Source organism: Vespula vulgaris, chromosome 19 (assembly GCF_905475345.1).
Source record: "Vespula vulgaris chromosome 19, iyVesVulg1.1, whole genome shotgun sequence".
NCBI lineage: Eukaryota > Metazoa > Arthropoda > Insecta > Hymenoptera > Vespidae > Vespula > Vespula vulgaris.
In genome coordinates, this window is record NC_066604.1 from 2,525,573 (window position 1) to 2,538,988 (window position 13,416).

At 36.3% G+C, this 13,416-nt stretch overlaps 1 protein-coding gene across 17 annotated transcripts in view; it reads right to left on the bottom strand.

The window, feature by feature from the left end:
• The window catches only part of LOC127070939 (lachesin-like), a 63,050-nt gene that overhangs the window by 16,772 nt on the left and 32,862 nt on the right, over positions 1-13,416 (bottom strand). The window contains exon 13 of one of the 17 annotated variants that reach the window (XM_051009557.1): positions 10,677-10,864. The exons of the other annotated variants lie outside the window; for them this stretch is intronic. The gene's annotated coding sequence lies outside the window, so the exon portion shown is untranslated. The remainder of the gene's footprint in view (positions 1-10,676; positions 10,865-13,416) is intronic. 17 annotated transcript variants of the gene reach the window in all.

Sequence of the window (13,416 nt, forward strand, 5' to 3'; positions counted from 1 at the left end):
TTATCGGGGTTAAGAGAAATTCTAATCGATATTCTTACCTTACTCATTAATAATATAATAACTAATCATTTACACACACACACACACACACACACACACACACACACACACACACACACACACACATGTACGACTGTATGTGTGTATATATATTTGAATAAATCACTTTTTGGATAAATCGTTTCTAATAAGAAGGTAACATATCTTCGTCATTATTTAAATGCATTTATATTTGTATAATATATAGATAGAACGTGATAATCCAGGATCACCATTTTCGCGAAAACAAACATAGTAATCGAAGAGTTCTACTGTGATATGTTGAAGGGGGTCCATACTTTGAACAAGAAAATCGAAAAGAAAACGACCTCATTTCATTGAAAATAGATAGACTTTCTATCACGGTGACATCGTCGTCGTACCGACTCTTCTCTCTCTCTCTCTCTCTCTCTCTCTCTCTCTCTCTCTCTCTCTCTCTCTCTCTCTCTCTCTCTCTCTCTCTCTCTCTCTCAGGAGAGTTTGCATGCAAATAATCGATAAAATTTAGTATGAATCCGACGTCCTGGAAGAGTTCGATCACCCGATTGTTAATTCAGAATTCAACAGAGAGACATTATCAATTTTCATCTAATTACGACCGCGACTTTCGACCTGAACTAACGAACGAATCAACGTAGTTGAAAAGAAAGAAAGAAAGAGAGATAGAAAGAGAAAAAGAATAGAAGAAGAAAGAGAGAGAAAGGAACACAAGAAATATATAAAAAAGAAAGCAAAAAAGGAAAAAAAAACATTTAAGCTTTCCCGAAAATAGTTTCCGACCCTTTTCTTCTCCTCGATTCTTGTAATTTCGCAGGGTGAAAACAAATTGTGCGAAGTGCAACTAACTGTACTGATGTGAAGGCGGTGGGAGAGTAGGTGAGGATGGGGTTTGGAACGAAGAGAGAGAGAGAGAGAGAGAGAGAGAGAGAGAGAGAGAGAGAGAGAGAGAGAGAGAGAGAGAGAGAGAGAAAGAGAAAGAGAGAGAGAAATAGAGAGAGAGAGAGAGAGAGAGAGAGAGAGAGTAGGGGGAGTCTCGGTCGTTGTCTTTGACGTTTTTAACTAATGATCTTGGCCCTCTCCCCACACACACACACACACACATTGGAACGACTAACGCATATTCCAGAGTACGAAACGACGTAAGCAGAAAATTAGGAAGCGATACGTCGTTCCTACGACGCAGTATTCTTGTTTTCTTCTTACATATATATATATATATATATATATATATATATATATATATATATATACATACATAAAAAATATATATCTAAATGTTTTTCGTATAAATATGAAATGGGAATAGGGAAAAAAGTAAGAAAGAAAGTGAGAGAGAGATAAAAAGATAGAAAGAAAAAGAAAGAGAGAGAAAGAGAGAGAGAAAGAAAGAAACGAAGGGATAAAGGGTAGACATCGAAAAAACAAACGGAAGGGATTGTATTCTCGTTACGGGGAAGGAGAGGTCTTCACCGACTGTGGAAAGTTATGTCCGATCCTGAAAACTTTTGACGACTTTACGGCATCTTTCATTCCCTTCTTTTTCTCTTTCCTCTTTTCCTCTTTTCCTCCTCCTCCTCCTCCCCCTCCTTTTCTTCTCTCTTCCACCACCTCCACCTTCTTCTCCATCTTTTCAGGCATACTCACGAGTCTCCTCTTTCTCTATCTCCATCTCTATCTCTCTATCTTTCCTTTTTCTCTCTCTTTCTTTATTTTTGTTCTTTTCCTTCATCGTATTATTCTCGTCCTTTTACTCTCAGAGACGGCACGTGACGACACAAGCAGGATATTATGGCGTTCTAATTTCAAAAGCGAACATATGCGAATTATTTGTCTTCGCGTGCGGCTACATATCTAAAAGGGAAGAATGAAAGTAAATAAAAAAGGGAAAAGGAGAAAAAAAAGAATAACCAAAGAGAATGAGAACGAGAGAAAGAGAAAACGGGAAGAAGTATTTTAGATTCAGCAGGAGACGAGCGTGTCTCCGGGGGTACATACATAAATATAAAGAATTTTTTCTTTACACATTTTACTTGACTCCGTTCGGAATTTGAGAGCTAAGTGCACGTTTCTAATGTTATATTGGAATTTTTACGTTCGGGACTTGGATCAAATGATGTAGGATAAAGGAAAGTCTCAGTGGTATAAAGAAAAAAGAAAACAAAAAACGTATATATATATATATATATACACATACATATAAAATAGAAATGTTCTATGAGGAAAGAGATGTACGCACTAGAGATACAGATAGACAAAGATAGAGGTAGAGACAAAAAGAGAAAGAAAAAGAGAGAGAGATAGAGAAAGTGCACACATAGAAAGACTCATCTATACGTTAGCTGTACCCCTACTGTTCTGAAAACGCATTCGTAGTATTTTTAACCTTTTTCTATGAGCGCTCGCTCAGAGAGCTTTCATTTTTTCTGGTAAACGGGAATTCATAAATGTCCTTCCGCACGGCCGTAGGGTGGAGCGGAACAGTGTAATTAAACGGCATGATGTGGGAACGTACTAATGGGATTACTTAAAATAATGTGCTTCTCAATATGCTGTCTGGAATTATTGTAGCCGAAAATTCATTTCGCGTTGAAAGAGTATCGTTACGAATTTAATTTAATGAGAGAGGCATAAATCTATGCGAAATTCTAATCCAATTATAATGCATCGAATTACTTTTTCGCCGATCTCTTTCTATCTCTTTCTCTCTTCTCTCTTTCTCTTTTTTCTCGATTATCATTTTTATCCATCTATCTTTTTTTAATTTCAACGATGAAAGAAAAATTGAAATCACTGTCCCGTGATAATCTATCGTCTCGAATGTTAAGCATTTAAACGTTCTTAATTACATCAATGTGAGAAGAACATTTCAATTCTTAACGATAATACCTCTATATATACTATATATATATATATATATATATATATATATATATACACATATATAAAATGAAGTTCATTCAATGCTACGAGTGGAACCGATAAAACTCACAGATACATCGATCGACATTATTTCTCAATCTGAAACTAACATGTAGAAACTATATTCAACCCGTGAGATGAGCAACACAAAAAAGTTAAAAGAGAAAAAAAAACAGAAAGAAAACAAAACAAAAAAAAACAAAATGTATAGCAAAATCGAGTCCGAAAAATTTGAGTCCAATTTCTGGCCTTCGCTCTGGCATACAACTATATAGATAACGACTATACGCGCGTACACATACCCATACCAATTTAAATGCATATACATATATATTTGTGAGACGCGCCTACTTTGGAGGCGTGTTGCTGACTTTTGGAAATTGTAGGCGGCACTCGGTTGTCGGCGTAAAATAAATCAGCTTGTGCCGAGTGAGAAAGCTAGCCTGCTGGGCGATATATATATATATATATATATATATATGTATGTATATTCTGGCACGTCTTGGCTATATACTCTTCCTTAAGTTCTCGCGTTGTTTCCCATCTCAGCAAAATGGGCGATGTCTGCGTGCGGTAGTCTTACGCGTCGCGTGCCTAAAGATTTCGTTCTCTTCGAAAGTCGGAAGAATATAGGCTGGTTGTTCGACTTTCTCTCTCTCTCTCTCTCTATCTATCTATCTATCTATCTCTCTCCCACTTTTCCCATCCTCATAAATCCCTGCAGGATGCTTCCTAGTCCTTTCCCTTACGAGACGTGGGATACACGTAGGAATCTCCGTAGCTTTCGTCTCATGCCTTTCTCTCTCTCTTTCTCTCTCTTTCTCTCCTCCTCTTTTCGTCTCCCTTTCTCTCTCTCTCTCTCTCTCTTTTTCGTCGTACACTATTAGGAAACTCGTAGAAAATCTTTGAAAACGATTTGCCTCACACTTTCCCTACTTCCTTTCATATTTTTTCTTTTTTCTTTCTACTTTTTTCCCTTTCACATTTCTTTAGAGTCTCTGTGAGAAAAACGAAGATGAAAAAGAAAAAGAAGATAGAGAGAGAAAGAGAAAGAGAGAGAGAGAAATTGCAATGTGAATATCCTACTGAAGATGAGCGTGAAAGGATAAAAGAAGTTGGAATTACATCGGTAGTATAAATTTTGTGAATCTTCTAGGTCGATCGGTCGGTCGGCCGGTCGGTCGTCATTGTTGTACACGTTCGGTGTCTTTTTATATGTAACGTGCCTATGGATTTTTATCCATCGAGGAAGAAGAAGAAGAAATCGGACCGAGCTGAGCGAACGCGCGCGTCTGTTCCATAAATATTTGAGGAAGAATTCCTTCCCTATGGTACAGTTACTCACGATCTCATATATGCTCGGATACGGATCGAAGTGAGAACGATAAATCAGCTTCCAGTGGTTACACAAGGAAATTTACCTTAAATCATGTTGATAGAAAAACGTTGTGATCGAGTATTAAAAAGAAAAAAAAAGGAAAAGGGAAAGAGAAAAAAGAATAAAAGAGAGAAAGGATGTCATCTAATCGCTGTTTGTTTTTCTCATTTTTCTTTTAGATATAAATAAATAAATAAATAAATAACATATAAGACGGATAATTCCATTGAGACAGTTAATAATAAACAATTAAAATTTCTTATTTCTACTTGCAAGAGAGAGAGAAAGAAAAAGAACTATAATGGACCACTTTCAATGCTTGATGATCGTACAAAGTCAGATTAATAAATGATAAGAAAGAAAGAAAAAGAGAGAGAGAGAGAGAGAGAGAGAGAAACGAGTTTCTTTTAAGAAGAAGAAGAAGAAGAAAAGGGTACATCGAGAAGACTCAGGAGGAATACGATACCATAGAAGATGAAAACAACGATACCTTGGGTTCCATTATTTTTCTTTTCCATTAACGAATTATCCTACGTAGAGAACAACGTGTACAGAAAGAGAAAGAGATAAAGAAACGGAAAAAGAAAGTTAAAACGTATGGGGAATTATTCACAAGGGGCTCGTATGGTTTACCTATTACTTCACGTTTTGCGACATGAGAGTAGAAATGGAATGAAAAGAAGATGCGAAGACAACAACAAAGTAATATAAAAATTGTTAAAATCTTCCAATAATAACACGAGAGAGAGAGAGAGAGATAGAGAGAGAGTGAAAGGGAGATTGAAAATTTAGCTGTGTTGACCGTCTAAGATCGTATCTTCAAAGAAGCCATAAGGCATACCCCTTTAAAGGAGTAGCTGCGTTACATTGGCTAAAAGTTACATGCCTGGTGGTGCCTAAAGTGTGGAGTACATGGAAAGAGGAATAGGAAGAGAGAGAGAGAGAAGCGGAATGCCGTTACTGAAAGTAAAGTTTCTCAACAATTTTCGTACACACTCAACTACTTCTTCTTCGGTACTTGGACTTGGAGAGCGAGAGAGAAAGAGAAGAGAGAAGGAGAGGGGAAGAGTCGTGGACCACCATCTGCCGCGAAGAGGAAACTACATAGTATAGGTATGGAAGATAGTGGAGGGAGAGAGGGAGAAGCAGTAACGCCATCGGAAACGTTCTGCGTCGTCGAAGAGGATGATGGCGAGCATGGGTAGGTGGTACCCCAAGGGGTAACGACAGACCGATTCTCCATTTCGAACACGATCGTAGGTAGGACTAGAAGGAGAGCCAGTGCTTCTGGAGGTACTGGTACACCGCGGGTATCAGAACTTGGCCCCTGTACACAGGCAAAAGTGAAACGTGGCGAGGCAGATAGAGTAGCTGAAGTAAAGAGACAGACAGACAGATAGATAGATAGATAGATAGATAGATAGAGATAGATAGATAGATAGATAGAGATGCGGAAAGAGAGAAAAGGTCGTCTCAGCTCAACTCGGTCCTACGACGACATCGCGACGCCTACGGCCAGTGGATGGCACTGGAATCGGAGGAAATGTCTTGCTCCGTTGCGCCTGGGGAAATCGAAGCGCTTGTAGGACTCTCTCCTCTTGCTGTCTCTCTCTCTTTTTCCTCTCTCTCTCTCTCTCTCCCTCTCTCTATCTCTGTGCCGCGAACAGCTGTGACCGATCCCGTATCGATTACGCGCGTATCGTGGGAGCATCGGTACACACCTATGCACACCTCTTTTACGGATTAGACTCGATCGGTATATTTCTCGGTAAGATCCTCGAGGTCTTCACCTGGAAGTCTCATCAGTTCTGTCCCTTCTCTAGTTCGTTCGAAACTCAAAGAGAGAGAGAGAGAGAGAGAGAGAGAGAGAGAGAGGGAGAAAGTCTACCTTTAGAAATCTCTCCTTCCTTGATACATCTACAGCTTGTCTATCATCTTCTAAGAGAGCGCGATATAATGATTTACAATCGTATACTATAAAATAAAATAAAATATTTGATATCTCGACTCTCTTTTAATAATAATGATAATAATAATAATAACAATAATGAATAATAATAGTAATTTTCTTAAGAAAGAATAATGATCTTATCAGAAATTTTAATGATAAAGTTTAAATACATACCCTTCCCCTTTGTTATAATATAAGATAGTTATGGCGAACGATTACGGAACACAAGAGCTTACAAGGAGACATTGAAATTTGCTCTTCGCACGTTTTCATAATTTATTCATCGTTACTCGCACGGGAATAACCCACGAAACGTCCGTTAATATTTAGGATGGATCTAAATAGTACAGTAACGTTCACGTTCACCGCTCAAGATGGATGTAGACGCATAATTCCGAGACGGTATTCGAAAACATTTACGATAGACGTAATACAAATCGCGACGTTAAGAGGACCGTGAAGGAATAGAACTCATGGTATACTATGCTATATTATGTTACGGTACGGTACCCACGAATTAGCTAAGTCATAAATTATTCGGGACACAGGCCGATATTCTTACCATGATGGTTTAAGAGGAGATTCGAGAAGACGTACGTGCGAAGGACACGTGTCATCCATATGTAATTTATAATAGGGACTTCGGATTTCGTCCAGGATCCATGAAACTCCAAGTATACTAAGCCATACGAAAATGGTATAGTAGAGTCATTTGATATGTGTACGTTAATCCTCCATAATGTAATCCTAAAGATCTACCATCATATTTGTAAGCGATTTTCGATTGAATTCAATGATATACTTGTTGTTCATCTGTGAGTATAAGTGAATAAAAATTTTTATAAGAAGATATTTTTCTTTTTTTAATTTCTCCCATACGCCAATGAATATAAATCGAATCTAGATCGATAAAAATTCTTATCAAATATTTTCTTTCAATATTACAGCTACGACACAAACTATACAAGACTACACTTATCTTTCTTTCTCTTCATTAATAAAATTTTTCTGCACAACAGTATAATATAATATATATATATATCTAATACTTTGTAAGTGTTAACGCCCATCATCCATCATACGTCGTCATAAATCCAAGTAGAAAATCGAAACGTGATTCGTCTCCTATCGACTTCGCGGATAGAGAAGAAACGTTCTTCGTGGAGTAAGTGTGTGAAAGATCGCTAAACTGTTCTCGATACCACGCGGCCCGCATATTGAACGTCCGATTCTCCTATACGCTGTATGGTTTACTATTGGCAATAGTACAGAGCCAACCACTGTTACGCGCTCTCTTTCTCTTTCTCTCTCGATCTTTCTCCTTCTTTCACTTTTTCTTTCTTTCTCCATTTCGAAGGAACTCGAGCGAGAAATGCTAGCGCGCTGTTTCCTATTCTTGGTGTAACGCATCCTCTCTTCTTTCACCGATAAAACATATTCCTAATATTCTAGCCAGCGAGTGCTTCTTACGATTTAAAAAATAATCATATATATATAAAAAAAAAAAAGAAAAGAAACGAAAGGAAAAAAATCATAGACATTATACTTAGATAAAAATAAGAAGATAATATGGTAAAAACTTTTCTTTTACGTTTTCTTTTAACCTACTATCATGATTTTATCTCATTGAATATAATCATGGTAGATCATCTTACGTTTTCTACAAGAATTTCTTATCAGATTTTTCTCAAGAAGAAAATTAGGACATCGAGTATATATATATATATATACACATGTACTTATAGTCGCTAAAAGATCGTCACACGTGTTAGTCCTTTGTACAATATAATATCATAATAATACATGTAAAGTCTCCCTCGCTCTTTCTCTCTAGTATTAAGGTTACGACGATCATCTAGCTTCGATACGATCGACATTTTCTACGCGATTAGATATCTAATTTCTTAATGAAATTACCAAAAAACGTTCAAAAAAAAAAAAAAAAGAAAAAGGAAAGGAAGTAACGTATCTAAAATTATTTTTCATCTACCTCTAAAAATATTCTTATCACGATTAAAAGTGATCGATATCAGAAAGGAATTTATTAGAGTTGTATCAAAGTCAATTAGAGTTCTAACGAACAAATTCATTTCTTCTTCAAAACGTACACTCGAATTAACGTACCAACACAGGAATGTCTCTGATGAACATGTCTACCTTTACTGAACAGTGTGTACGTGCGTGTGTGTGTATGTAGAGTAGCGTACCAATTGCACCATTTACCGTGCCTGTCAAAGTAGCAAAGGGTCATCTGACCACACATTAAACGTGTGGTTGCTATTTGCCAGATTGCCACTCATCGCTCAACGAGACGAGTCTCATGAATCGTGTCGATGCGTGACAAACTCTGCTATATTACATGCAAATGCCGTCTATGATTCACAGTATAAATAATCTAGATTGTGCGTAGAAGAGAGAGAGAGAGAGAGTGTGTGTGGGTGAAAGTGAAAGAGAGAAAGATTTATTGAAAATATATCTTTGACGATATATCGATGAAAACTTTTCCAAAATTTATCCAGCATTTCACACGTGAATCAAGTTAAAAGGACACGAAACAACTGAATCATCATTGAAATCAACAGAAATTCAGTATTTAACTCTTTTTCAATCAATTTCAACCTGATTGAACATTTCTTTTTCTCTCCCACTTCCTAAATGAATTTTTATTATTATTCGCCAGAACCAAACCAGAAATATACTACTACTTTTGTGATGCGTAAATTGCAAATGAAAGATCGATTATATGGAAAATATTCTCTATCTCTTTCTCTTTTCCTCTCTCTCTCCTTCGGAATTATATGTAAAGCTGATTAAACTGTTGAACCGATTGAAAATAAGGACCTGAATTATTATGATCGAATGTATGTGTATATGTTCGTGTGTGTATTTATGTACATGTGTATGTATATTTTATATATATATATATATATATATATATATATATATATATAAATAGATAGATACACAACAATAAAATAAAGGACAAACAGATGGATTATTGTCATCGAACGATTTGGATCGTTGGGATCTGATTATTACGTTCTGATTGGGAATTCAATAGATTCCTGTAATAATTACTGAAAACAAGGACCACGATATGTGTTCATAGGGAGTCATGCGTTAATTTACACTTTCGACCTCTTTTAAACTAAATAACTTTAATTCCTTATAACCCAATTTGTAAAAAAAGAAAAAACTATATATAATGTAAAAGTCATAGGTATAATTATATTGTTACATGTGTAATGCTACTATTAAATATAACTTATATATTTTCAAAGAGTAATCATGTTCAGCAAAACGAATAACATGATTATTTTTATTACCAATCGTGCTTGAATGGTTACTGATAATTAATTAAAAAATCACGAAAAAGTGTTAAATACAAAATGCCAATGAATTGTCTTTCTAAACGAAATGGAATAACAAGTTTCGGTTGTTAGATATTATTCTAGAAGGTTAATAGAATAATCAGAAGGAAAACGAATGACGTGGAAACGTAAGTGAGATTAGAATTGGAAAATGAGCGTCGATCATCCAACGTCCTTGGACGTTGCTAGAAAGAGGAGGAGCGCAATGCCGGTATGAGATAAGAGTAGAGAGGATGATTACACTTTTTCGGGATGTAATTTACGTTTTTCTGGAAAAAGAACGATAGAGCGAGAGAAAGAGAAAACGGTCGAGTTTAAGTTGGCGAGGCAAGGCAAGGCAAGGCAAGGCAAGAGAGACGGTAAAGGCAGCCTAAGCAACGACGGTCGCGCAAGAAAATTAGCAACGTTTGCTCCGCGTAAGAGTTATGAGGGCTTTGTAGCCGAACTACTCATGAACATTAAGGGTCATTACAATGGCGATAAATTATGGCCACTGTCTCGCGCAATATTTATGTTATCAATTCCGCGGAACGTAGAACCACTGAAGATACAGGGCTCGAACCATAACGATTAGACACTTATTTTGAAGTACGCTTATTAAGTCACTTTTGTGAATGAGAGGGAGAGAAGGAGAGAGAGTTTAGTCTTTTCCTTTCTTTTTTTTCTTGCCTATACAAAAAATACGTTCGATATTTCGAGTAGACTCAATTTTTACGACGCTCTCCTCTTAATTGAAAGTTGTAAATAGTGGAGTCTTAAAGAATGTTCCTTCTCTCTTTACCTCCCCTCTCTCTCTCTCTCTTAAATCTTATTACTTCTTGTCCATTAAAGTTGCATTTCACGTTTTTAAAAAGAAGTCTTGTAAGAATACGATTAATGATATATATTTTCTCGAGGAAATGTTTCAAGTCTCTGACATTGGAATACATGGAATCGTTCGTCTAGATTATCGAAAACGTTTACGTCTCATTCTTAAACTCCTTATCATCTCTTTGTCCCAGTCTGTATACTAACGCACAGTAGTAACGGTGTAGTAATGGCGGTGGCGGCATCAGTAGTAGTGGTGATGGTAGCGGTATACGAGGTCCGACAGAATAAAATAGCAGTGAAATCCAGCGTGAGATATTTCTTCCTTCCCCTTGTGAATTTCATCCACTTCTTCCGACTCTGCCCTCTAACAATCCCCTGTCCCTCCGTTAACTGAAACTGAATTCCTACCCCATTATTCGGCCCAACTTTTTTCTACCGTTCCGGTAACGTGCAAGAACCATTCGAGCAGCCATTACACATGAATTCGTATTTGAAATACGTGGAGAGTTGGGGAAGGGAAGGAGGGTGCGATGTGGGTGGTCCACCCGTTGAAAACGATTGAATATCTAAATATAGGACGGGCCAAAAGTTCCTAGGTGATTTTAGAAAAAGAGTAATTGATTCGTTTTTTGATCACCTAGCAACTTTTAGTCCTCTCTGTATAGTAGACATCTATATATATATATGGATTTTCTCATTTTCATTCATGATCCTTCCTTTCTTTCTAACTTCTCCTTTTCAACAAGTCAAAATATATTCGTCCGAAAGCCATCGCCGAGAGCGTCGATGAGTCGTCATCAAACAAGAAGACCGATTTATCAGAACGAACATACGAGTTTCCATCGATATAAACCAACTTTTCGTAAGATTTGCTAACATTAATCTCGAGCTTCTCGCGATTTCGACGAACACGCGCGATGTTTTTCTACAAACACATATACATGTAATATATAGACACACAAATACGAATATTTCTTCAATCGATATAGTAAAAGAAACTATTACATTAATATCTTCAAGGAAAAACTTAATTTTATGGATGAGAGATCTGAAGAACTTTTAGTCGACGTGTAAGTACGCCTCTAATGATATTTTTTACTCCAACAAGATATATTTCAATTGTTCGAAACTTTAAAAATATCATGATGAAGTCGACGCGAAGAAAGATCGATCGATTATACGACTATTGTGAATTTTGTCTAAACTTATCGAAAAGAATAATTTGTTATAAGTTTGTCGCGTGTCAATTATCACATATCTGTGTTTGTGTTACTATAATATAAGAACATGTGGAAAATGTGAAAATGTATGTTTCATGAGAATATATTAATATGCATGATTATGCAAAATTTTAATTAAAACAACGCGCAGTAGGAGTACTTTTTATATTCACTATATTTTGCTTGGAAAAAAGAAAAATGAGAATTTCTCGACATATATTTACAAAACATTATGAAGAAAAAATATCGAAAAGAAAACGTTTCCAATATTTAATCGAGAAAATGATCGAAGATTGATCCGATTGAAACTGATACGATCTATAGAATTTTTACAATTAATTTAAATCGAAGATTCTTAATGTTTAAAGATCAATGATCGAGAAAATAATTCGGTGATCAAGAGAAGGTCGAATTAACGTTAACACAATCTACAGAATTCCCACAATCCTCGAAACCCAATTGCGCTATATACATATATTTTGTTCTCTAATAAAGTAGATCATATAATAAATCGATCGATCTAATAATTAAGCTCTACGAAAAAACGCCATAAAAAGTATCGAGACATTTTCCTTCTATTAAATACACGCAACCGTCGAAGCTAATAAAAACGTTCCGTTAATTAACTAACTTTTTCATCAAATTTTATCATTTTTGCCCCCCCCCCCCCCCCTCTCTCTTTTACACAGAGGAAAAAAATGAAGAGAAAAAAAGGAGAAGAGAAAGTCATCACGTATCAACGAAGTATGAAAAGGAAATACAAAAGTGACGTAGCGATCAGGAATATTTTCCTCTCCGTCGCTTATCATTGGATGGACGACGAGAAACAAGGCTGGGCGTATAAAATAAAATAGGTTCGGCAAAAATGTTACGTTCAGTAAAATAGAGAAAGATACAGAAATAGGTAGATAAAGAGAGAGAGATAGAGATATAGATAGAGAGAGAGAGAGAGAGAGAGAGAGAGAGAGAGAGAGAGAGAGAGAGAGAGCAAAAGAGAGACAGAGATAGAGTCAGTTTTTCGCGAATGCTATTTGAAAGTGTCAGGGATGGCGAAATTTGAAATTACCATGCGTGGACGAAGGACGATGACTGTACCGGCTGTCGCGAGAGTGTGATCGAGCACCAACACAAATATATATATATAGAGAGAGAGAAAAATTACAAACAAACATGTATATATATATATATATATATATATATATATATATACACTTGCTAACGAAATACGACATAGAACGACGAATTAGTGTTCATTAGCGATCGCGAATAGGGTTCCACTGTCGAATGAACGTAATTTTTTAAATATGAGAATGCATTTTTTTCCCCATAAAATATAGTCTACTTCAAGAATTTCTTTCTCTCTCCCGTACTCTCTCCTTTTTTTTTTTCTTTCATTTCTTTTATCCCAAGAGAGAAAACAAAAAGCATACGGAACTCCGTACACATTAGCTCCGAACTGTTTTGACAAGCTTAGGAAAAGTAGTCTCGTGGGTGTGTGTGCGCTCGAGAATCTCTCGTAGCTCGAGATTTATTCTGCCTGCGATTAAGATAATGCGAGAAAATTCATTTCAATTTTCTGTGCCTGTACACGTAAGAGCATCGATTCGCTAACAACAACACAACACAACACAACAACAACAACAACAACAACAGCAAAACCAACAACGAGAAAGAAAGAAAAAGGCAAAGAAAGAAAAAAGGAAGAGTTAACAAATCCGTATCTTTCTT